At 40.5% G+C, this 25,261-nt stretch overlaps 1 long non-coding RNA gene across 2 annotated transcripts in view; it reads right to left on the bottom strand.

Annotated features, from left to right (window-relative positions):
• The window catches only part of LOC127492783 (uncharacterized), a 242,000-nt gene extending 216,911 nt beyond the window's left edge, over nucleotides 1-25,089 (bottom strand). The window contains exons 1-2 of one of the 2 annotated variants that reach the window (XR_011381941.1): nucleotides 24,688-25,089; nucleotides 23,904-24,492 (exon numbers count right to left, since the gene is read on the bottom strand). This is a non-coding gene — a long non-coding RNA (uncharacterized LOC127492783). Of the gene's footprint in view, nucleotides 1-23,903; nucleotides 24,493-24,687 lie in introns of those variants that run through there. The other variant, XR_011381940.2, reaches the window with a different exon arrangement.
• Nucleotides 25,090-25,261: the final 172 nt, after the last annotated feature.

Genomic DNA, 25,261 nt, shown 5'->3' with positions numbered 1-25,261 from the left:
CTTTGGCTATCCTCTGCTGCCTTCCCAGGCCATGAGCAGGGAGCTGGACAGGAAGTGCAGCAGCCAGGACACAAACTGGCACTCATCGCAAGTGGCTTTACCCACTATGCCACTACACCAGCCCCAACAATAATTTGAATAACTAAACCATAAAGTCCATACCAAATAGAGTTCTTTTTGATTATTCAGATCATATTTCAAGATTTTCCAGAGTTCTTAGTTTGAAATGATAACAACAAAACAATAGCAGAAATGGCAGTTAGCAGAGACTTGCTAGAATTCCAGAAACAAATATCCTCCAAACACACTGAGCTAATATGGACCAGGCATCTCTACAGCAAACTTGTAAAACAGTCATAAACTCTTTAGAGAGTTTATAGCTGGAGGTGTAGGGGCATGCAGAAAGACAATTAATCATAATATAAATGTGTAAGACACAATGCACCATCAAGTCATAAATGCTAATAAAAAAGATAGGATAGATTGTGGGAAATTGGAAGTACAGAGTAGTTGGCAGGTGAGATTACAATTTCAAACTGGGTAGTCACAATAGATCTCACTGGGAAGGGGATATTTAAGGACAGATTTTTAAAAGATGAGGAACTAGCCATGAGAATACCATTCTAGGAACAAATCCACAGTAAATATGTTTTAATTTATAAACTGTTAAACCTCAGGGCCATCACTGTGGCACAGCAGGTAAAGCTACCACCTGCAGTGCCAGCATCCCATATGTGTGCCAGTTCAAGTCCAGGCTGCTCCTCTTCCGATCCATCTCTCTACTATGGCCTGGGAAAGTAGTAGAAGATGGCCCAAGTCCTTCAGCCTCTGCACCCACGTGGGAGACCCGGAAGAAGCTCCTGGCTCCTGGCTTCAGATCAGCACAGCTCCAGCCATTGCAGCCAACTGGGGAGTGAACCAGTGGATGGAAGACCTCTCTCTACGTAAATCTGACTTTCAAATAAACAAATAAATCTTAAAATAAATAAATAAATTGTTAAACTTCTATCATATCAATTTTTTTCTTATATTTTCTAACTTAAAAATTCCTTTCCAAGTAGCTAGTGACAGATAATAATCAAAAAGAAAGATCAAAAAGAAGATCCTCATTTAGTGGGCATTCGATAAACAAAGTTTTCATAAATATCACTTATGAGATAAGTTAAATTAGCAAGTTTAAATTTTAGAGATGTTCCTTCACTAACATAAATATCTTTTTTTAAGATTTATTTATTTATTTTAAAGGCAGAGTTACAGAGAGGCAGAGGCAGAGAGAGAGAAGAGAGAGGCCTTCCATCCACTGGTTCACTCCCCAAATGATCACAACAGCTGGAGCTGGGCTGATTCAAAGCCAGATGCCTAGAGCTTCTTTCAGGTCTCGCACGTGAGTTCAGGGGCCCATGCACTTAGGCCATCTTCCACTGCTTTCCCAGGCCATAGCAGAGAGCTGGATTGGAAGAGGAGCAGCAGGGAATTGAACTAGCGCCCATATGGGATGCCAGCACTTCAGGTGGCAGCTTTACCTGCTATGCCACAGCACAAGCCCCACTTAAATATCTTTTTAAAATAATACATTTAGGAGCAGGCTTTCAGTGCAGTGATCAAGCCAGCGCTTGGGATGCCCACATCCCATATTGGAATGTCTGGGTTTGAGTTCTGACTCCACTCACGATTCCGATTTCCTGCTAATGTACACCCTAGGAGGCAGGAGGTGATGGTTCACATAGTTGGTTTCTTGCCACCTCCATGACAGACCTGGACTGAGTTCCCAGTTCCTGGCTGGGGGCATCTGGGAAGTGAACCTGTGGGTGGGAGTTTCTGTGGGCCTCTGTATCTCTCTTTCTTTCACTCCCTCTCTGCCTCTCAAATAAAAAAATAAATAAATAGGGGCTAGCACAGCAGGTTAAGCTGCCACCTGCTACTTATGGGTCTTATGGGACTCTCGCATCCCATATCAAAGTGCAGATTAGAGGCCTGGCTGCTCCACATCTAATCCAGTGTCCAGCTAATGGGCCAAAGAAAGCAGTGGAAGAAGTCCCAAGTACTTGGGCCCCTGCCACCCATGTAGGAGACTCAGCTTGACTCAGCTCTGGCCATCACGGCCATTTGGAGAGTGAATCAAGGGATGGAAGATCTTTCTCTCCTTCTCTCGCTCACCCTGCCTTCCAAATAAATCAAAAATAAATCTTTTTATAAAGATTTATTTATTTATTTGGAAGTCAAAGAGGCAGAGAGAGAGAGAGAGAGAGAGAGGTCTTCCATCCACTGATTCATTCTCCATTTGGCCGCAACAGCCAGAGCTGAGCCAATCTGAAGGCAGGAGCCAGGAGCTTCTTCCAGGTATCCCACATGGGTGCAGGGACCCAAGGACTTGGGCCATCTTCCACTGTTTTCCCAGGCCATAGCAGAGAGCTGGATTGGAAGAGGAGCAGCAGGGAATTGAACTAGCACCCATATGGGATATCGGCGCTGCGGGCAGTGACTTTACCCGCTACGCCATAGCGCCGGCACCAAAAAAAAATGTTAACATTGATAAATAATAATGCATTTAATAATGTTATCTCTCTAAAACCACTTAAAAATATGACCAATATTTTTAGCAATAATATACAAATATGACTATCATTCCTAATAGGCGAGCAGGCTGTGACTCTGTACAGTAAGGTAACTATACACCACACATGCTTCTGTTGAAAAGCGTGATAAAGAAAGTTGACAAATATGATTCTTAGAAATAATTACACAGGGTTTTCAGTGCTCAGATCTGTGTGTGTGCTCCCAAAAATAGAAATTATATAATAAGACTACCTAAATAATTAAAAGGCTTTAAAAATAGAGAATCAATAAAAATCATACAAGATTAGAAATGTTCAACAGAGAAAATGAATCACATAATAGAGCTATGAACTCTACCAGTACTGAAAAATGTTCAAGTTGAATTATAAAACAAATATTCAAATACATATTTTAATATCCTCCCAGCACATTTTAGTATTACATTGAACCAATTTTATGTAAATGTAATTTATGTTTCTATGTCAAACACCTGCATGTTATAAATATACTAGTACAAAAACTTATTTTGAGGATTTTATTAAATCAGAAGTATGTGCTAGTGCACTTCCATTCAGTTGAAGAAGTTAATACAAGAGTTTCTGGCTGGTTATGGTATAAAACTGAGCCAGGAAAAACATTCATTTATTTAAATACTGTAGCACCTGAAAATGTCTCATTTACACTGTGCCCAGAACCACAAAATTTATCAAATAAATGTCCAGGCTCTCTCATCCAAGTAAAGACTACATGTCTAAAGACACTGTAAAATTCAGGTTGAAAGATTAGCTCTACATAATAGTAGCTGAAAACAGAAAGAAAAAAAAAAGACATGGTTTTCTGTAAGTGATAAAAAGAAGAATGTATGAAAAATTTTGTAAAATAAAGAATATGCAGAAATTGTGGAAATAATGATGCAAAGAGTACCTTATATAAACAAATCAAGATTGTACATGATAAAGCTGAAAATCCAAGAGTTTGGGCATATAACACTGTCACAAACATGTAAGAAGAGTTGAAATGCCCATTTTTAAATTATTATTTATAATACTTATAACCAGTCTTTTAATTTAGCATGGAAAAACTATGGTGTTTAAATGTCCAGTCAAATCAACCAGCATCCACACAAATTGCAGCCTAGCCGAAAATCCCATCCCTATACTGGGCCATCAAATTATGTAACTTTGAGAACGTCTCTTAATAAAGCAAAATTTTGCCATGAGTTCTGGGAAAACAATGAAAATGAAGTTACCTTGAATACACCCCCACCCCTAACCTCAGGAACATATAGCAATGTCTAGAGACATATTTTGATTCATATAACCAGAGGTGAGGAGGGGAGGAAGGCAGCAGTACTGGCATATAGCAGATAGATGTCAGGAATGATGCTAAGCATCATATGGTACACAGGAAAGCCCTTCAAAATGTCAACAGCACTAAGAATTATCAACCCAAAATGTCACTAGCACCAGTGTTGAGACACCTTGCTTATAGACGTAGATGTCCTTGCTTAGGACCCCTTCCCTGGGACAATCAGCTTTGACCAGGATATCAGAGTCAAGTGGAACAAAGACATGATCTCCATAAAGAGTCCATCATAAAAGGGCAATATATTAGAAGACAACATGACTGGCAGGTATGATGTGTCAAAAGAACTCAGTACCCTCTTCTTGCCCACCACCTGTCACTTCTCACACCTCTGTCCCAGGTCTGAAAGACCTCTACTTACTTGGCTGAAAGCTAGTATGTTCTAATCCTCCATACACCTTTTTATTTTGTATTATGTAAATATTTGTGCATACACAGAACAGAACAGTATAACATAGTATTGGCATTGTGTCATTTTTTAAGATTTATTTTTATCTATTTGAAAGACAGAATTATAAAGAGAGGTAGATACAGAGAGAGAAAAAGGTCTTCAACCTGCTGCTTTACTCCCCAAATGGCCACAGCGGCCAGAGCTCAGCCAATCCAAAATCAGGAGCCAGGAGCTTCTTTCAGGTCTCCCACGTGGGTACAGGAGCCCAAGGACTTGGACCATCTTTCACTGATTTCCCAGACCATAACAGAGAGCTGGATTGGAAGAGGAGCAGCCGGGACTCAAGCTGGTGCCCAGATGCAATGCCAGCATTTCAGGTCGGCTTTAACACACTACACCACAGCACCAGCCCCGGCATTGTCATTTTTTAAATTCATCTATGTTACTGGTTTTGCTAGGGTTTCTAAAAGCAAATCCCAGACAATATATTATTTTACCAATCAATAGTTCAGTTTCTGTCTATATATTTACCGATAAAGATAACTGGCCTGGATGAACTGAGTTTGATCAACCTGAGAAGTGAGCAACAATGGAAAGAGGAAGAGGATATGGAAGGGACCAGAGCAGACAACTCATATCCAGACAAGAAGAAAAGCAAGTCCCCCATGGCTCCAAGAAGTGAGCCAAGCACTGCACACCAAAAATGATAAAGTCCTGAGCTGCAGATACAGATAACAACAGTTAAGGCAGAAGTGAGATGGCATCACATAGAGGCTAGTATCCTCATCAGGGGTGTTAGTAAGTCTCAGTGCTCTTGCTGACTCAATTTGATAGCTACCTTGAAAGATACGATAGGGATTCTGGCACTCCAGAGAAGAGAAAGAAATTTCAAGAAGAATGGGAAATAGCACCCATGCCTCAGAGTTTACATTTCTTGCCTGGAAACTGAAGTAATAAAACCTGGCACAGGGGGTCAGGACAGCAGGTTAAGTCACCACCTGCAACATCAGCATCCCATATCAGAGTTTAGTTTGAGTCCTGCTAACTCCACTTCCCATCCAGCCCCCTGATAAATGTACCTGGGAATGCAGCAGAAGATGGCCCAAGTTCTTGGGCTCCAGCCACCTATGTGGGAGACCCGGATGGAGCTCCTGGCTCCCAGCTTTGGCCTGGCCCAGACTTGGCTGTTGCAGTTACTTGGGGAGTAAACCAGCATACGGGAGATTCTCTCTCTCTCTCTCTCTCTTTCAAAAAAAAAAACTAAATATTTTTAATTCATTAACTAATTAAAAACCTGGCATAGAACCAAGGCTTCCAGGTCAACAGTAGACAATGCTTGAGAATGCAGTAGGCCCAGTGAAGGAAGTCAAAGATAATGCACCTTAATATATAATCACATTACATACTGATCTACGCTGGCTGTCCTGCCTATTCCCTCCTGAATGGGGAGGGATCCAAGAACCTTAGAGCCACATGCCCAGTAACTGTGATACTACTACAGCAAAACACAGGCAAGATGTTAAGATTTCACCTGTGTACTCATGGGAAAGATTTAAAACCTCTGGTTTAAATCAAAGCTGTTCAACCTATAAATATATATTCCAAATGAAAGAACATGTGCCTTTACTGCTCTTCCATCCAGGTTTCAAAAACACTTTGAGTAGCAATGACTTGAACAGCCCTTGTCTTGACTGTCGGGGAACAGTTTTTCTTGTTGTTTTTGTTGTTTTTTCCTTAATGGAGAATGGGACTAGGAATGGGAGAGGGAAGAGGAGGTGGGGTAGGAGTGGGGGTGACAGTGCGGGTATGATGGGAAGAATCACTATATTCCTAAAGTTGTACTTATGAAATTTATACTCATTAAATAAGTGGTTTCTTTGGGAAAAAAGCAAAAACAAAATATATATAGTATAAGTTATTTAATAATTCATTGGTCTAAATATAGGACAGAGTCTAGTCTGTTCAAGGAGACATATATGAGGTTTGGAACTGCATTTGAACAAGTATGTGTAAATTAAAATACTGAGCATGAGGAATTTACAGTTGTCTTATAAGTCTCAGGAAGTGAAAATATCTTGTAAATTTTAGATTCATTTATTCAGAGAATAAAATAGACTGGCTTTCTTTTCTCTGTGCTACTTCCGTTCTCTTTAATTTTAATAATCTTAAAATAAGTATGTTTTTAATATTTATTATCGTTTCCTAACTGCAAAAGTAATGAACATACATTGTATAGACTTTTTAAAATGTATAAAAGGTCAAAGAAATTTTAATACCACAACCAAAAGATGATAACTCATGTTAAAATTTTGGTGTATTATCTTCCATATACATACATATGTATTATTTTATGAAACTATAAAAGTATTATAGAAATGCTTATGCAATTTTTAATGTAAATAATTCCTTTTCATGTCTTTAAGTATTTTCCAAGAACTTTTAAATAAATATGTATGTGCTTTTTGGATACCAGAGGAATATAAAACAGAAATAAATATTGACATTCCTAGCATAATATTAGCTTCAATCTGATTTTTATCATTATGAAAAAGCAAAATAATCCATATTATTCTGAAAATTAAAATAAATTGAAACATGAGACCTGAATTTAAATTTATGTTCAAATGGATCAAGAACTCTAACATTCAGATTTTTCAACCAAACAATATAATATTCTGAAATTATGATGGGAAAAACATATTGTTACAGATTTATTATGTTTTATTTATTTGAGAGACAGAGAGAGGGTGGGCAGAAAACAAAGGGAGCTCCCATTGGCTGACTCATTCCCCAAGGGCCCAAAATGGGCCCTGTTGGAATAGGAAGCAGTGAGTCAGAATTTGATCCAGGTGTCCCACACGGGGGCAAGAACTCCATCTCTTGAATCACCACTACTGCCTCTTGTGGTTTGCATTAGCAGGAAACTGGAAACAGGAGCAGAGCTTGGACTCTAAACCAAGAATTCCAATATGGAACATGGCATCAAAACCCCACCCCGAGCAAACTGTTGAAATCTTTACTTAATGTATGCTAAACTGATCTTCTGTATATAAAGAGAATCGAAAATGAATCTTGATGTGAATGGAAGGGGAGAGGGAGTGGGAAAGGGGAGGGTTGCGGGTGGGAGGGACGTTATGGGGGGGAAGCCATTGTAATCCACAAGCCGTACTTTGGAAATTTATATTCATTAAATAAAAGTTAAAAAAAAAAAACCTACCCCACAGGTTTTAAAATTAAGGATTCAATTTATGATTATAAAGTCTGTTCCTTTTAAATAAGAAAAAGAAATAAATAAACCACTTCTTTATGAGGGAGGAGGATCATAATTTACCCAAAAGACAAAAAGGGAAATAAAAAAGCATGTAATTATGGAAGTGTTAAAGTAAAACGTGAAGCTTCTTTAATCTTCCAGTCTTAACATTTTACATAATTACAAAACATTTATCAAAATTAAGAAATTTCAACTGGTACAACACCAAAGTTACACCAGTTAACCAAAGTTCAAATTTCACCAGTCTTTCCAGTAATTTTCTGGTTTCAGTTCCAGGATCCAAACAAGGATACCACATTGTACCAGTCTTGATGTTTCCTTTTTCTCCTCCAATCTCTGAGAGCTCCTCCTGTTCATGCACAACTTAGCTGAACTCATTATTCTGATCATTAGTGCATATGAATGTGTTCCTTAAAATCTTTCATAAACAAATCACATCCTCTAAGATTAGAGCTAATTTTACTTCTTCCTTTCCGATTAATGACTTGCATTTCTTTTCCTTCTTTAATTATCCTTCCTTGTTCCTTCAGTACAATTTTTTTAAAGATTTATTTATTCATTTGAAAGGCAGAGTCACAGAGACAGAAAGGTCTTCCATCTGCTGGTTCACTCCCAAAATGCCTGCAACAGCCAGAGCTCAGCCAATCCGAAGCCAGAATCCGGGAGCTTTTTCTGGGTCTCCCACATGGGTGCAGAGCCCAAGAACTGGCCCATCTTCCACTGCTTTCCCAGGCCATAGCAGAGAGCTGGATCACAAGTGGAGCTGCCAGGACTCGAACTGATGCCCATATGGGATGCCGGCACTGCAGGCGGCAGCTTTACTCACTATGCCACAGCACCAGCCCCAGTAAAACACTCAGTAGAAGCTGTTAGAGTGGACATTCTTTATCTTGTTCAATCTTAGGGCTAAAACTACATCTTTCACCATGAAGTAAGATGTTTGTATTGGGTTTTTCATCAGTGTTCTGTTTCAGGTTGACAAAGTTCCTTTGTACTCAACTGTTTTATTATGAAAGGTGTTGTATTTTTTCTTTTCACTTTACGAAATTTTTAATTTTTTAAATTTATTTCCATCTACTTGAAAGACAGAAAGACAGAGAAACAGAGAGGAAGAGAAAAACATTTTCTATCCTCTGGTTCACCTGCCAAATGTTTGCAACAACAAGTACTTGGCCAGGTCAAAGTTAGTATCACAGGTGGGTTGCAAGAGCCCAAGCACTTGAGACATCATCCACTGCCTCCCAGGATGTATTAGCAGGAAGCCTAGTTGGAAGTGGAGGAGTTAGGACCTGAATCGGTACTCCACAGAAAGCAGCAAATGAACATCCAGCACCACACTGGCCTCCTGATGTTTTTCAAATGCTTTTACTCCATCTCTTAATACAAACATGTGGTTTTGATGCTTTATTCTATTAATATGATCTGCTATGTTGACTAGTGTTTGTATACTGAAACAATGTTGCATTCCTAGGATAAACTCCAATCGGTCATAGTGTATAATCTTTTTCATATGTTGCTGAATTCAGTTAGCTGATATTTGTTAAAAATTTTTAGCTATAGCAAACTATAGTTGTCTTATTTTATCTTTGTCTGATTTTGGCATCAGAGTACATAGAATAAAAGTTTGGCATAGGATACACAGAATAAAGTTCTTGTAAAGAACCATGTTTAAAAAGTTTTAGATGCCATTTAGCATTCATATTTTGAGTGGAATAAAGGGTAATTATGGAAAGGATTTGCAAGCAACTGTTGGCCCTGGTGCAATAAGTAGTAGTAGATTTATCCAACACTATAAACAACGACAAAACTGAACAAAATACAGTATTGATTTTATAAATTGGATAACTAGTCTAATTTCCCAAAAGAGAAACACATCCAAAGTATTTGTGAAGAGAAATTCCATGAAGAGAGCTGTCCTGTAATTCCAACCCACTTTAAGGGTTAGAAAGACACACACATAGCACACACACACACACACACACACACACTGGAGAACCTCTCACATATTCCCTGTAGTTGGGGGACATTGTCATCTGTTGCATGACACCTTCATTAGAAAAAGCACATTATAGCAGCAGGTAGAAAAGGCTGTATCCAGGAAGTAAATGCACTGCCCCCAATGACTGATCAAAATGTGTGTCTTGAAGACAAAATATGGAACCCATGATAGAGATGTTGGCCCGGGATCATTCAACCAGGATCCTGTGGAAAAGGAATCCAAGCACCCTGTTGTGCTCTGTCAATAGGAGCATTTGAAGGATGCTAGAGGAAAGGAATACATCCTGTACACATCCTGCTTCTATCAGTATCACTCAGCAGTGACACTTGACTCTGGCAGAAACAGTTGATCCTACAGCAGCAATAGGTTGCAGTTTGTACTCCCCAAACCACCTTCCCTGTGGGCCTCAGAGATACCAGTATCAGATAGACAGTGCCCATCCCTGACCCCAAGTTCTCAGCCTAGTCCCATACTCCTGAAGTACCAGTACTAACCAGACAATGATTCCTTCTGAGTAGTCTGAGTCCCTCCAATCTTCTACAAAGTAAAAACATCAACCCATCTCTTACCCTTTCTACCCTCAGACTTAAAGAGAATACCTATGCTCAATCCTTGTTAATAATTTTATATAAAATTCTTTGCTAAAATAATCGGTATGATTTCAGTCTCCTGACTAGACATTGTAAATCTTGCTGTCCTCAGGAGAACCTAATATATAACTTAAAATGTGACATTGTAGAAGGCATCCTGAAGCCTGTGCCCAACAGATGGTTACCATAAAGACACTAGCCTAGCATGGTACCAAGTGTGTCCAAACAGGCTTTAAACTCACTGACTCATAAACAGACAAATTTTCTTAACTCCTTTGAGGCTTCCCCAATCTCTGGAACTCACAATGATCTCAATGAAACCACCTATTTCTGACTTTCACCATGCCCTTCCAGCCAGGTCTTTGACTTAAGACTTTTAGAACTAAAATAATTTCCTGGCCCTAAATCCCCTAAATATTCAGGGCTACCTTTAAAGTTCTCTAAATGAGTCTCTTCAAGGTCCTATCACTTAACTTGAAGTAGAGCTGAGCACCACTCTTCTCTCCAAAGGAAAGGCAGGAGGGAAAAATACCCTAAAATACTGATATGTCTCTCCCAAGAAATTCTCAACATAGGCCTCTACCTGTGAATATCCTGTCTCTTGCATTGTATGGAGGTGGATGGTGAGTTAATGAGAGCAGAACTGAGTTTTGGAAGCTGCTTTGCCAACCTTGCACAGATGGCCTAATGTGTAAGTTTAAGTCATAGACACCTAGGGGATAACTTTTTACTTAAAATCCTACCTCTATTAGTTAGGGGGTGAACTAATCTGGTATAACATGAGACCCTAAAATATAGTGGCTAAAACAAGGCAAAAGTTTATTGTTCTCTCAACTAACATTCAGAGGTAGGCTGGTAGAACAGAATGGAAAGATAGTCTGCTCTATGGGGTCACCCTATAACTAGAGTCCTTAATCTTGCTTTTAGACATCCCTGAGAGCATTGAAACTAGTTCACTAACACAATGATTAAGGTCCAGCCTGCATGAAAATGGAATAAAACAGGAGGATTCACCATACCTAATTTCTTTAAGGCAAGACCCAGAAGCAGAATTTATAATTCATACCCACTAACCATAAGGAAAAACTTGGATGTGTAACCACACTTAGCTCTGACAAGGTTGGAAAATGTAATCTGTAGCTCAGAGGTCATGAGAAAAAAGGAAAAAGGAAAGAATGGATATTGGGGATTATTAGCAGATTCTGCTAATTATCATTTATAAGTAAGTTCAAATCAAAAATGAATACTGAAAAAGTTTATCATGAAATACCACATCAAGAATATACTTCAGAGTCAGGCATAGTGCCTCAGCTAGTTAAGCTACTGCTTGGGATGCCTGCATCCATATCAGAGTCCAGTTCAAGTCCTGGCTCTTCTGCTTCTGATACAGCTTCCTGCTAACACATTTAACAGATAATGGCTCAAGTGCTTGGGCCCTGCCACCTCTGTGGGACACCTGGATAGAACTTCATGCTTCTGACTTCATCTTGGCACAGCCCCGCCACTAAAGCATTTGGGGGAGTGATCCAGCAGGTGGAAGATATCTGTGTGTGTGTGTGTGTGTGTGTGTGTGAGTGTGTCACCTGGGCCTTTCAAGAAGATGAAAATATAGTTTTAAAAATAACTCAAATATGCATAATGGTCTACCTTGACATTTACGAAACTAATATTGAAATCTACTTTCAATGATCTTAGTGGAAACAAAGGCAAAAAACAGATCCTTAAATAAGCCAATACCCTCAATAAAATACTTCCAAACTCTAAAAAAAAATACAAATGATATAATTTTCATTCCACCTTACTTTGTTTTATCCACCTATCTTAAGTTTCACAGTTAGGAAAATGTCCAGAGAAGGAATCATGAAGAGAAATCCAAGAGAGAGTTTCAGTTTATTCATAATCTGAATGACCCAGTGACTGCAAAGAGGCTAGGCACTGAAGTACCAGAACATGCCACCACCGATATTTATAGACGCAGTGAAAGCTCCAGCCCAGCAGATTAATTCTGGCTAAACTACACTGGGTGAGCTTTATTCCATAACGGTTTAGCACATGTTAGATATGTTTCAGGAAAACAAATCAGTTCAACATGAACTAATAGTCGGGCAGCAACCACAGATCAACTAATGCCAACCTCTTATTTCCTTGACGAGAACTCCCTGAGTAATAAATGAGCTGGAATATCAGAGTAATAGTGACTATGGTAACCCTAGTCACTGTTTGAAAAGCTAATTCCAATATTTCCAGATGTCCTCTGACTATGGGTGACAGCTTAACAAGTTGAGAATTCTAAGAGAACAAGTCTTATCCTTGGGAGACTTGTTTGAAAAAGTACACCTGCATTAATAAAAGTGGAGCCATTTGAAATGTCTTGAGAACAGCGATTTTCCAAAACTTTCATGAAAGAAACCACTATATGAACTTCCCAGTTCGTGTTGAACTTTCAAAAAGCATTTTGAGGTATTTATAAATTTACCTATGGAAAAGAATTTGCAGTATTTGGAGGTCTGGCATGGTTCCTGCCTTTCACTAAGCTTAACTAGAACCTATTTCCACAATTTGGATCTTAGGTAAAGCATATTTTTGGAGCATCACATACACTTAAGTACAAAATGAAAGCTTTTCCACAGATTATCCTTCATAATACGGTGTCAACTGATAAACACAAGTGACTAAATAACTACATTCTCCTATTTTCTGGTTTTATGTCAGCAGATATTTTTAAGTAGTCTTCAACTAATTAAACCACTATTCACATTTGAACACCTCATTTTTAATATTCTCTATTTACTTGGCCATTTCCTACTGAAAGTTTAATACCACATTTTATATAAAGTCTACTTTCATGAGAATTCCTTGTGAGCAAATAATGTTTTCGTGTTAAAGAGTTGTACATTAAGTCACGTGAAGGGAAGTATAGCAGAAATGTTTAAACAGTTTGGAAGTCAGGCAGTAGCTCAGACTAAAAAAAGCTGTTCTAACAGTGGCAGTTAAATACTCCAAAATCTGGAGAATATTTTTAAAACCAAGATTCATTATCCAAAAAAAATCATAAAACTATGAAAAATGCAATATATGTAAATATTTAAAATTCTGGTATTTGAAAGAGCAGCTTGGAATAGTGTATCAAGTGTTCTAATTTGAAACCAAGATAATTAAGCATACTATTTTAAGCTACTCAAAAATTTCTGCCAGAACAAGGGAATTAATTTCAATTCTCATAAACAACAATACAGCAACAACAACAACAACAAAACTAGCATAAAACTTAAGCAAGTAAATTCATTAATTAAAGAAAGGGAGGCCGGGCGCTGCAGCTCAATAGGCTAATCCTCCGCCTGCGGTGCCGGCACCCTGGGTTCTAATCCGGGTCGCTCCTCTTCCAGTACAGCTCTCTGCTGTGGCCAGGGAGTGCAGTGGAGGATGGCCCAGGTGCTTGGGCCCTGCACCCGCATGGGAGACTGGGAGAAGCACCTGGCTCCTGGCTTCAGATCAGCGTGGTGCGCCAGCCGCAGCAGCCATTGGGGGGTGAATCAACGGAAAAGGAAGACCTTTCTCTCTGTCTCTCTCTCTCACTGTCCACTCTGCCTGTCAAAAAATAAAAAAAGAAGAAAAAAAAAGAAAGAAAGAAAGAAAGGGAATGGAGTAGAAGACCAAAAATTTGACACAAGTTCTCAAAGTACATGAAAAGTAACCATCTCAAAACAGGCAAACTATTAAGATACTTCCTTAATTACTACCCTGTGCAGGTCTAGCAGGCAGGCAAATAGAATCTCAAAGCTTAGAAATACCCTAGAGGTTATGCCAAGTAATAGGCTACTGTCTCTTAGCTCCAAATCCAAAATTCTACACTGCTCTCTCTGATGCTAGGGCTGGGTCCTTGTAAACTACCTTTCTGATTGGTCAGCTGACTCTATGTTGAGCCCTGCCAAAAGAAGTTGAGAAGGTAATCAACTTGCTCCTTCTGCCTGCCTCCTGTTTCCCTCCTCCAGGCTTCCTATGTGAGTGCCATTTTTGCTGGCATCACCCTACAACACTTCTTTGCCCCAGCAGTAGCACAGCAGTTCCATGACATCAGCTCAACCTGGTTCGCTATTTTCCCAACACTTGTCAGGGAGCCTGATCATGTTATCTTGTCCCAGAGATATCAGCACCAATATGGCATGTTCCTCGGGTCTAGGGGAGCTCTGTTTTAATAACCTAAGTTTTAGTCATTTCCATCTCTTACTTGTGCTCCTCCAGTCCTAGTGATGGTAATCATGGTGGCTTAGTTTTCTCCTTTCCCTTTTTCCAGTTCTATATTTAATTCATGCCTAAATCATAATCCTTAATATTAAATTATCTGTTTAAATTGCTAATATGGTTTCTAATCCCTGACAGGACCCTGACTAATCACCTATCTAGTAATTCTCAAGGTGAATAAGTGGTGTTACCAACATCACTAAGAGTTTGGGAGGTTCAGTTTGAAAATGATTATCTAGTATTCTAGTTTTCTATTTACAAAATGAAAAACATTCATAAAACAAATCTTAACCAAATAGTCTTATTAATATGCTGTGGATATAATTTTTTTTTTTGACAGGCAGAGTGGACAGTGAGAGAGAGAGACAGAGAGAAAGATCTTCCTTTGCCGTTGGTTCACCCTCCAATGGCCGCCGCGGCCAGCGCTGCAGCCGGCGCACTGCGCTGATCCGATGGCAGGAGCCAGGAGCCAGGTGCTTTTCCTGGTCTCCCATGGGGTGCAGGGCCCAAGCACCTGGGCCATCCTCCACTGCACTCCCTGGCCACAGCAGAGGGCTGGCCTGGAAGAGGGGCAACCGGGACAGAATCCGGCGCCCCGACCGGGACTAGAACCCGGTGTGCCGGCGCCGCTAGGCGGAGGATTAGCCTAGTGAGCCGCGGCGCCGGCCTGCTGTGGATATAATTAACAAATCATAATTATATGTATTTATGGGTTACAATCTGATATTTTGATATGTGTATAGAATGATTAAATCAAGCCAATGAACAGATCCATCACCTTATTTATAATTTTTTAGTGACACTTGAAATTTATTTTCAAGTATTCATTTTGCAAACTCTAATCACCTTGTGCATTGATCACAAAACTTATTCATATAATGGAAATTTTGTACCCTTTGAACAACATCTACCCATATCCTCCCTTCTTCCCATCCCACAGCCTCTGATAACTGGCATTACACTCTCTACTTCTATGAGTTCAATATTTTTTAGATCCCACCTATAAGTGAGATTATGTGGTGCTTGCCTTTCTGGGCCTGGTTTATTTCACTTAGCATGTCTTCCAGGTTCACTCACAGTATCACAAATGGCAGGATTTCCTTCGATTTTAAGGCTGAATAATATGCCATTATATATGCTATGTTTTGGAGGTGTCCCCCAAAGGTTAGGTCAGTACTGAGGGGGTGGAACATTTAAGAGGTGGAGCCTAGTGCAAAGTAATAAGGTCATTGGATCCCAGTTAATTCCACTAGAATGGGTTGCCACAGAAGAAAAAGCCTGATTCCTGCATATCTCTGGCTTCATCTTCTAGCACATGACCTCTCTATGCACACTCATGCCACAGTGTCTTACTACATGACTCTCTGCACAACTCATTAAAGCTATCATGAGGCCCTCACCAGAGCCAAGTAGAAGCCAGTTCCACGCTCTTGAAAATTAGAACTATGAGATAAATGAATCTCTTTATTAAGTATCTACCCTCAGGTATTTTGTTATAGTAGCAGGAGAGACCAAGATAGTGTATGTACACCACATCCTCTCAACAGTCATCTGTTCATGAACATTTAGGTTGAGTCTATATCTTGACTATTGTGACACTGCTTCAATGAATATGACAGTGAAGGAAGACATCCATTGGACATAGTGATTTCAATTCCTTTGGATATATGCCTAGAAATGGGATTGCTGTACCATATAGTAATTGTATTTTTTTAATTTTTGAGGCACACCCATGCTGTTTTCCCTATGGCAACACTAATTTACATTCCCACCAACAGTGTGTAAGGGTCCCCTTTTCTTCATATCCTCACCAACGCTTGTTTTTTGTCATTTTTAAAAAATTTTATTTGAGACAAATAAAGTGAACTCCAATCCACTGGTTCACTCCCCAAATACCCACAACAGTCAACAGCCAGGGAAGCTGAAGGCAAGAGCTAGGAATCCAACCCATATCTCTTACATAGGTGGCAAGAATTCAACTGTTTGAGCCATCATCACTGCTTCCTAGGATCCACATTTGCAGGAAGCTGGATACAGAAGCCAGAGCTAGGAATCAAACTCATGTACTCTGATATGGGACACAGGCATCCTAGCCAGCATCTTAACTGCTACGCCAAATGCCTGCACCTTTTGTCTTTCCAATAATAATCAATGTAACTGTAATGAGGTGCTATCTTATGGTGGTTTGGATTAGCATTTCCCTGATGATTAGTGATGTAAAACATACTTCCATTTACCTTTGGGCCTTTGTATGTCTTCTTTTGAGAAATGTCTGTTAAGGTCCTCTGCCCATTTTTAAAAAATTTATTTGAAAGGCAAAGAGATTCAGAGATCATCTACCTCTGTTCACTCCTCAAATGTCTGCAATAGCTGGGGCAGGGCCAGACTGAAGTCAGAAGCCTAGAACTCAACCCACGTCTCTCATGTGGGTGGCAGAGACTCCAGTACTTGAGCCATCACCTGCTTCCTCCAAGGATGCACAGTAGCAGGAAGCTGGAATCAGAAGATTCCAAGCTGGAATCAGGACTCAAACCCAGGCACTCTTTCTTATATGGGAAACAGGGGTCCCAAACAGCATCTAAACCACTTTGCCAAACACCTGCCTCTCTTTGCCAAATTTTAAATCAAGTTGTTTATTTTCTTGCAATTGATTATAATCAACCCCTCATCAGATGTATTGTAAATATGCTCTCCCATTCTGTGGGTTTTCTCTTTATTTTGTTAGTTGTTTCCTTTGCTATTAAGAAGCTTTTTATTTGAATGCAATCCTATATGTCTAGCTTTGCTTCTGTTGCCTGTGTTTCAGAATCCTATCTAAAAAATAATTGCCCATATCAATGCTGTGGAGTTTTTCTGCTACCTTTTATTCTAGTAGTTTAACAATTTCAGATCTTATATTTAAACTTTAAATTGCTTAATTTTTAATACGGTGTGAGAAAAGAATCCAATTTCATTCTTCTGCATATGAATAAGCTGTTTTCCCAACAGCATTTATTGAAGAGCCTGTCTTTTCTCTGTTACAGGTACTTGGAAGTTTTGTCAAAAATCAATTGACCATAACTATATGGATTGATGTCTGGGTTTTCTAGCTGGTTCTATTGATCAACTTGTCTGTTTCATGCCAATGTCATGCTGTTTTGGTTATAGTAACTTTACATTTTGAAATCAAGGAGTGTGATGCCTGCAGCATTTTTCTCTTTTCCTCAAGATTATTTTGGCTATTTGGTTTTTTATTTTATTGGTTCCTACAGACACACAGAAGAGTTTCAACCAAAGAATGACTGTGGCAAGGCCTGAGATGTGGACTTAACAAAAGGTTCAGAAACACTAATTCAAGTCCAATCCCCCCCAAAATATAAATATCCTAGTATCCGTTAGATGAATAAGCTCTTTGAGGAAAGGAACCGAGTTGTGTCAACCAATATACATTGTGTGGGAAACACTCAAAATAAAAACTTGCATGAAAGAGAGAAATTATGAGTTTACCAAAAGGTCAAAAATCTCATTAGTGATATAATTAAGCCAATTCTATAGCCCTCAGAGGCCTAAACCTGCCTATCCAATTTTGAACGGAAAGGTCCCATTATGGGCCGGCACTGTGGCTCACTTTGTTAATCCTCCACCTGTGGCACCGGCATCCCATATGGGTGCCGAGTTCTAGTCCCGGTTGCTCCTCTTCCAGTCCAGCTCTCTACTGTGGCCCATAAGGGCAGTGGAGTATGGCCCAAGTGCTTGGGCCCCTGCACCCACATGGGAGACCAGGAGGAAGCACCTGGCTCCTGGCTTCAGATCGGCATAGCTCCGGCCATAATGGCTATTTGGGGGGTGAACCAACAAAAGGAAGACCTTTCTCTCTATCATTCTCTCTCTCTCACTGTCTATAATTCTACCTGTCAAATTAAAAAAAAAAAAAAGTCCCACTATTACTAGGCTGGGGTCCCAGAAAAACAGCGGTGAAGGTTGACTTCCCCAGGAAGCAGATTCTGTACCAGAGAGTGACATGTAAGAGTATTTATACAGAATTCTTATGATGAACACGTGGAGAAAAACGGGGAAAAGCAGTATTAAGCAAAAGAAGAGGTTGAATGATTATGCAGTATCAAAAGAGGCCTCAGCTGATTATACAGGGAGTTCTGAAATTCAGATGAATCCTTCAGAGTTTTGCTGAGTTCTGACATATTAAGCCTTTAGACGTGTTAGTCATTGGTTTTGAGCAAACCCAATGATTAAGTGTGAATTTAGATGAGTTGGTTCCATTCATCAGAGGTAGTCCAAGTGCAAGCTGTGTTGTCAGGAACAATTATGTTATAGTCATGTGCCATATATTGACATTTTAGTCAATGATGGACTGCTTATATGACTGTGGTCCCATAAGATTATAAAGGAGCTGAAAAATACCTTTCACCCAGTGAATGCATAGCTGAAGAGGCAAAATTAAATGGAACTACAGGAAAAGAACCCCAAGAATATGCACAGGGAAGGTTTAGCATAAGCTTTTGCAGAACTCAAGTAGTTCTTTTGAAAGTTTGAAAACAGGGCAGGCACTATGGTGGGGTGGGTTAAGCCCCCACTAGGGACACCCACATCCCATATCAGAGTCAGGAATCAACTATGGTGGGGTGGGTTAAGCCCCCACTAGGGACACCCACATCCCATAACAGAGTCAGGAATCAAGTACTGCCTCTGCTTGCAATCCTGCCTCCTGTTAATACACTCCTGGAAGCAACATAGGATGGCTCACACACTTGTGCCTGCTACCCATGTGGGAGAGCAGAATAGAGTTTGCGGCTTCTGGCTTCGACCTAGCTGAGCCCTGACTGTTGAGGGAATTGGGGTAGTAAGTTAATGAAAGATGTACTCATATTCTCTCTCTCCCTTCCTCATTCTACCCTTCAAATAACTTTAAAAATTTTTCAAACTTTTTTAAGTTTGAAAACATGGGCCCTTACACCACAAAATTTTCATTAATAGAATGTTCATGGGCATTACCTGCTTCTAAGTCTCTGATGAAAAAAGACAAATCAAGCAAACCACCATGGACTTATTTCTGAAAAGAGTGACACGCCCTTAACAGAAGCCTCAGGCAGTTCCTTCAGCAGGTATCCAGAGGCACTTATCATAGGAGATGAGAGCTGTTCCCTGAACACCTTCCAGTGGGACAAGATGTGCAGCTGGAAGGCAGTATGGTGAGCCCAATCTTGTGTAGATTTAGGCTAATACATATGTTTGTGTCTTCGTTTTTAACAAAAAGGTTTAAAAAGTAAAAATTTTAAATGGAAAAAAAATGATAGAATAAGGATATAAAAAAAGAAAATATTTTGGTATAGTTGTACAATATGTGTTTTAAGGTGTTATTGCAAAAGAGTAAAAAAGTTTTTAAAAGTTTAAATAGTTTATTATTGAAGAAAATGTTTTGATGTTAATGCAGCCTAATTGTTCAGTGTTTATAAAATCTATTGTAGCATACAGTAACTAGGCATTCACATCCGCTCAGCACTCACTCATTGCCTCACCCAGAGCTACTTCCAATCCTGAGTTTCATCCACAGTAAGTGCCCAACACAGGTGTTATCACTTTTTATCTGTAATATTTTTACCATACTTTTTCCATGTCTTTGATGTGCAGATACTTACCACTGTGATACAACTGCCCACAGCATTCATGGCAGTATGTGCTCTACAGGTCTGCAGCCAGGGAGCAACAGGCTATGCCATCTAGCTGAAGTGTGAGGTAGGCTTTATCACATAGATTTATGCAAATAGACTCACAACCCATTATTAAGCAATGCATGACTGTACTTAAAGCTGTGTTTCCTTTTACACTGGGAGGTGGGTTGAAACTGAGAGCAATTTCTTATACTCACAGGTCCTGGAAGGGACTATGTGGGAGGAGTTCCAAGGGAGCAGGCTCAAACAAGCAGGTTAAGAGTCATGGACAAGTGCCTTTATTGGGGTAATAGTGGAGTACACAGCAAAAGATGGCAGATCTCACTGGGTGTTTTGAATGTCTTTAGGCTACGGGGAAGAGAGGAAAGGAGAATTTGTGGAAGGGAACAGCCTTATCACACTGGTGCATCTAGTTGCCTGGGCAGAGTGCTCACGGACTGTTAATGGGGATGTTGAGGCATCAGACAGATACGAAACTTTTTAAATTTACAACACTGGCTGGAAGTTAAGCACTTTCTGCTGGTAGCATTCCCAGAGGCTTGGGGAATAATCCCTTCATTCCTAAAGAGGGCTACCTAGGTGATATACATCACAGTATCCACCACTGTCCAACCCTTATGCTATTTGGATCCACTTCTTTAAGTTCTGGAAGCAACTCCTTCAAGATTCCAGTGAGCATCCATTCATGGGGAATCTTGGGGGAGGAATGTAAATACAACAAGCTGTAACCCACACTGCAACTGGGTTTGTGCTGTGATTGATACTCATTATTATCTTTACATACTTTCCATACTTTCCATTCTAGAGTCCTATCACCCACTGCTGGTGTGCCTGCTATCATCCATGGTTTGTCTGGTTGCGTAATTCAGATCTTTTTCATCCCAAGGTGTCCATGCCCCCTCCTGCCATATCTTCTTGAAACAAGTAGTCTGAAGAACAAATGGCAGCCACCGCTTATTGTTCAACTGCATTCTGGCTGGCTCCCTTGGTGGGAGCATTCCTTTGAAAACCAATACTTCTTTTTTTTCTTTTTTTTAAGGCTTATTTATTTAATTTTAGATATATTTTATTTATTTAAAAGTGTTACAGAGAGAGGTAGATACAGAGAGAGAAAGGTCTTCCATCTACTGGTTCACTCCCCAAATGGCTACAATAGTCAGAGCTGAGCTAATCTGAAGCCAAGAGCTTTTTCCGGGTCTCCCATGTGGGTTCAGGGGCCCAAGGACTTGGCCATCCTCTGCTGCTTTCCCAGGTGCATTAGCAGGGAGCTAGATCAGAAGTGGAGCAGCCAGGACTCAAATCGGTGCCCAAATGGAATGCAGGTGCTGCAGACCAGGGCTTTAACCTGATGCGCCACAGCACCAGCTCTAGGTTTATTTGTTTATTAGAAAGAGTTACAGAGGGAGTAAGAGTTACAGGGAAAGACAGGGAGAGACAAAAAGAGAGCAAGTGTACTTCCATTCGCTGGTTCATTCTCCAGATGGCCTCAATGGCCAGGGATGGGCTAGGCCGAAGCTAGGAGCCAGAAGCTTCACCCATGTCTCCCCCTTGAGTGCAGAGGCCCAACTTCCACTGCTTTCCCAGATGAATTAGCTGGGAGCTGGATCAGAAGTGGAGCAGCAAGGACTTGAACTAGCACCCTTATGGGATGCTGGTATCACAGGCAACAGCTTCACCCACTACTCCACAATGCGGGCCCCTGAAAACCAACACTTTTAAACCCTGAGAGCCCACATTTGGACCCCCAAGTGAATCACTGACAATGACAGTATCTGGAGCCAACACTTGATTTCCAACTCTTGATTCCAGACCCAAGTATTCTTCCTGTTGGGGGCCACAAATAAGTTATTGTTCTCTTGGTGAACAGCAACCCAAAGTCACAAGGTACTTCTTTAAGTTGGTATTTCAGCAGTGACTTAACAGGTATGTCCTTCAACAGACTCTCCCATCATCCTGTCATACAGCTTCTGAGTAGCCCCATCAGAATGGAAAAGTAAACATATGCCCATATATATCTATTAATATCAATATGAATCTCTAGCTTTGGCCAATGTACGGTAGAAAGAGTCCAAGGTGGTCAATTTGACACCAAGTAACTGTTTAGTCTCCTTAAGAGATGGCATCATACTGGGAATTCAACATAACTGTCTGCTGAAGGCAGACTGGACATTCAGGAGCTTCAGTTCTACCTTTGGTAAGTTGGAATCCATATGGTCAGACCCATGCATAGCCTTGTCCATCCTTGATATACCACTAATTCATCTGTGTACCAATTTACCTTCACTGGGGCAGTGGACTGCAATGACAAAGACTGCCTCTGACAACCAGACAAGGTTTTAGTTTATCTTGTTTATTATTTAGTTTATCAGTGCCTTTTCTGTGATAGATGCTTTTGGGTAGGTGTTACTACACAGAACATTTCTTGTTCACTCCCATAAACAGCTTTATGCCTATCTCCAATTTCCTCAATCTGTCTATTTTTTTCATTCCACATCTCTAACCATTCAGTCAAGATATTCACCCTATCCTAAACCCATGTATATTTTAAACTTGAGCTATTTCTCTTGATATACAAAGCAGATGATCAAGTGTACCTTCCAAAGATCCACCCATTGGGAGGATATTCCCTTATCTTCCAAGGTTACACAAGTGGGACTACAGTTCAGCCACAGGTATCAAAGTAACCTGTCCATAAGCAAATGTGGATTTTCTTTAACTCATTGATCACAAGGGAGCCCCAGGGAGGTATAAACTTGGTCAACAGTAGCTCATGACACAGGAAAGTCCAGGCTACCTGTTCATGATGCTTGTTTGTGCCCTCTCATCTAATTTGTGCTTAGTTCTACATGTATCACTTTCATCTTATGACAGACTGCTGCTGAACCCCCCCCCCCCGCTTTATAACATGTGACAAAACCAGTCTGTGCAGCACAATTGTGAGCACACTATCACCTGACAGATCAATGTTAGGCAACCCATTTCCCAAGGAATCTAGTGTGCCAGGAGCTGTTTTTCAACAGTTATACGATAATTCTTGGTGTGTATTCCACTACACTCCAGAACTTCCAAGTCTGAATTATAAGTCCCTCACTGGAATACTCTGCAAATTCCACATATCTACATAATTCATACTGTGTGTTTCCTCACCACTGATATCCCTAACACACAAAAGTACAGCACACACAGCCTTTGTGTGGTAAAGTATTTCACAACTTTCATGAGTTTTAGCTAGTATGGTATCTTAATCATAAATACACAATTTTTCTTCCCTTTGAACTTAAACTTTTAACTCAGTCTCCTTGTTTAAATTTTGCCACAAATTGTAGAACTCATGTATATCATGACCAGAAAAAAGAGCGAGGGCAGCATTACAGGTGGAAATAGTGAGGAAGGTAATAAAGGGAGTTGCATGAAGAAAAAAAAGCTACTTGAAAGTAATGATACAGATTGTTAGAGAATGGATGCCATCCTAAGGAGTTTGAACTTTAATCTGTAGACAGCCAAGATCTCTGTAGTGTGTAAGGGACAGGGGTGTGCGTACATGCTAGAGAGTGAGTGAGTGATTGTAGTTGGAATCTGGAAGCAGTAAATAATGATATGATAAACTCTTTGCACCTAAGTCACATATACTCTAATCTTTTAATTCACTGCCATCCACCATTAAATTTAAGGCTTAGGATTGAGTGAGGAGCTAGCAAAAAGGCTGGCATATGCGTTTGATAAATGGTAGATGAAGACTATTGCACATTTTCTGTTTAAGTCATCACTTAAGCATGGAATACTAGAGTAGAATAGAATAACAAACTGAACTTTAATTACTTACCTTTACTCTTTGATGGTCTGATCATGAAGATTTCATTTAAAAAATTAATATTGAAAGTAAGAGGTTGCATTCAATGTGATTGATCCTACAGCACACTCTGATTCAGCAATTCTAGCCATATCTAGTCAGTTAGTAGTGGCTGTCCGAAGCAGTGCTGTGAAGTATGGATTGTGCTATAACAGTTTGGCAATGTCTGCTAAAGTGCTGAATTAGTTGACACCCAAATAGTGTTCACCACTCCATTGTTGCTTTAGAAGTTAGTCATTTGGTTCCTTTAAATCTTAGCATTTCTATGTGAAGTACAGAAAGAAAAAAGTCGTACAAATGGAGATGTTCACCAGTTGATCATGGTTAATCATGGACTGTTGCGTTCAAGTAAGCAGCAGCCAGAGACTGGAAAATAGTGGGGGTAAAGGGCCGTTCTTCCTTTTCCATTTCAACATTTCAGAACACCGAGTACCCAGTGGAAAGGGACGATCACAATCAGCTGCCTGCCTCCAGACAACAAGTTTGTTGTATAAGCTCTAGCTCTGGACGGAGCGGCGCACGCAGGACGGGACTTGAAGGGGCGGGAAATCAGCACATCAGTCTGTGGAAGCCAGAAAAAGATGGAGCCATGTAAACACCGAATTCCTAGGGCCCAGAGAGCGGTTAAACACCAGGGATTGGGAGTAAGTCAAGGCTGAGGTGGACCAGAATGCTCCGTAACAATACGTAGCATTCACCATTACGGGGTGAGTGTAGCAAGGTGTTAATCGTTCACAAGTTTAAAACAGTGCATGACCTTCGAGGACACACGTCACACACGTGTTGTTACGCTGGTCCTGATGTTGGAGGGAAGGGTAGAGTGCGCGTCCATTTGCCTGGGTGCAAAACTGCTTTCAATCCTGCTCCAGTCACCATTTCTGTAAGGCCCAGAGCCAGAGTAAAGCCCTCGAGCCTCCAAGTACTACTGGTACAGCTCCGCCCACAACCAAGCAAGCACCCACTTCCGGGCAAAATGCGCGCGGGAAAATGACGTCACAGCGCCCACACTCTCGGCTTAAACCCCCGCCCGGCAGGCGCATTCTTGAGGTAGTAAGCGAGCAAGCGCGAAAACGTTCTCCTGAGCCGCGCGATTTCGTGTCCCTAAGGGGTGCAGTTAGGAATTACAGTCGTCGTCTCTGGTCTCCCTCCAGTTCAGTCCAGCTCTCTTGTTGGGACTCGGGATAACATGAGTTCCTGCCGTAAAGTCACCACTCCGCTGAGGCGAAACACAGCCTCAAGGCAGCCAGTCCTGACAGGTGTGAAAAACAAAACGCCGAATTGTAGAGAGCATTTACACTCCACCAACTCAGTTCCACGCAAAATCGATGGCA

The sequence above is a fragment of the Oryctolagus cuniculus genome, chromosome 14 (genome assembly GCF_051225735.1).
Source record: "Oryctolagus cuniculus isolate XC-2025 breed Fujian yellow rabbit chromosome 14, ASM5122573v1, whole genome shotgun sequence".
In the NCBI taxonomy this organism is placed as follows: domain Eukaryota; kingdom Metazoa; phylum Chordata; class Mammalia; order Lagomorpha; family Leporidae; genus Oryctolagus; species Oryctolagus cuniculus.
This window is presented reverse-complemented; position numbering and strand designations above follow the sequence as displayed.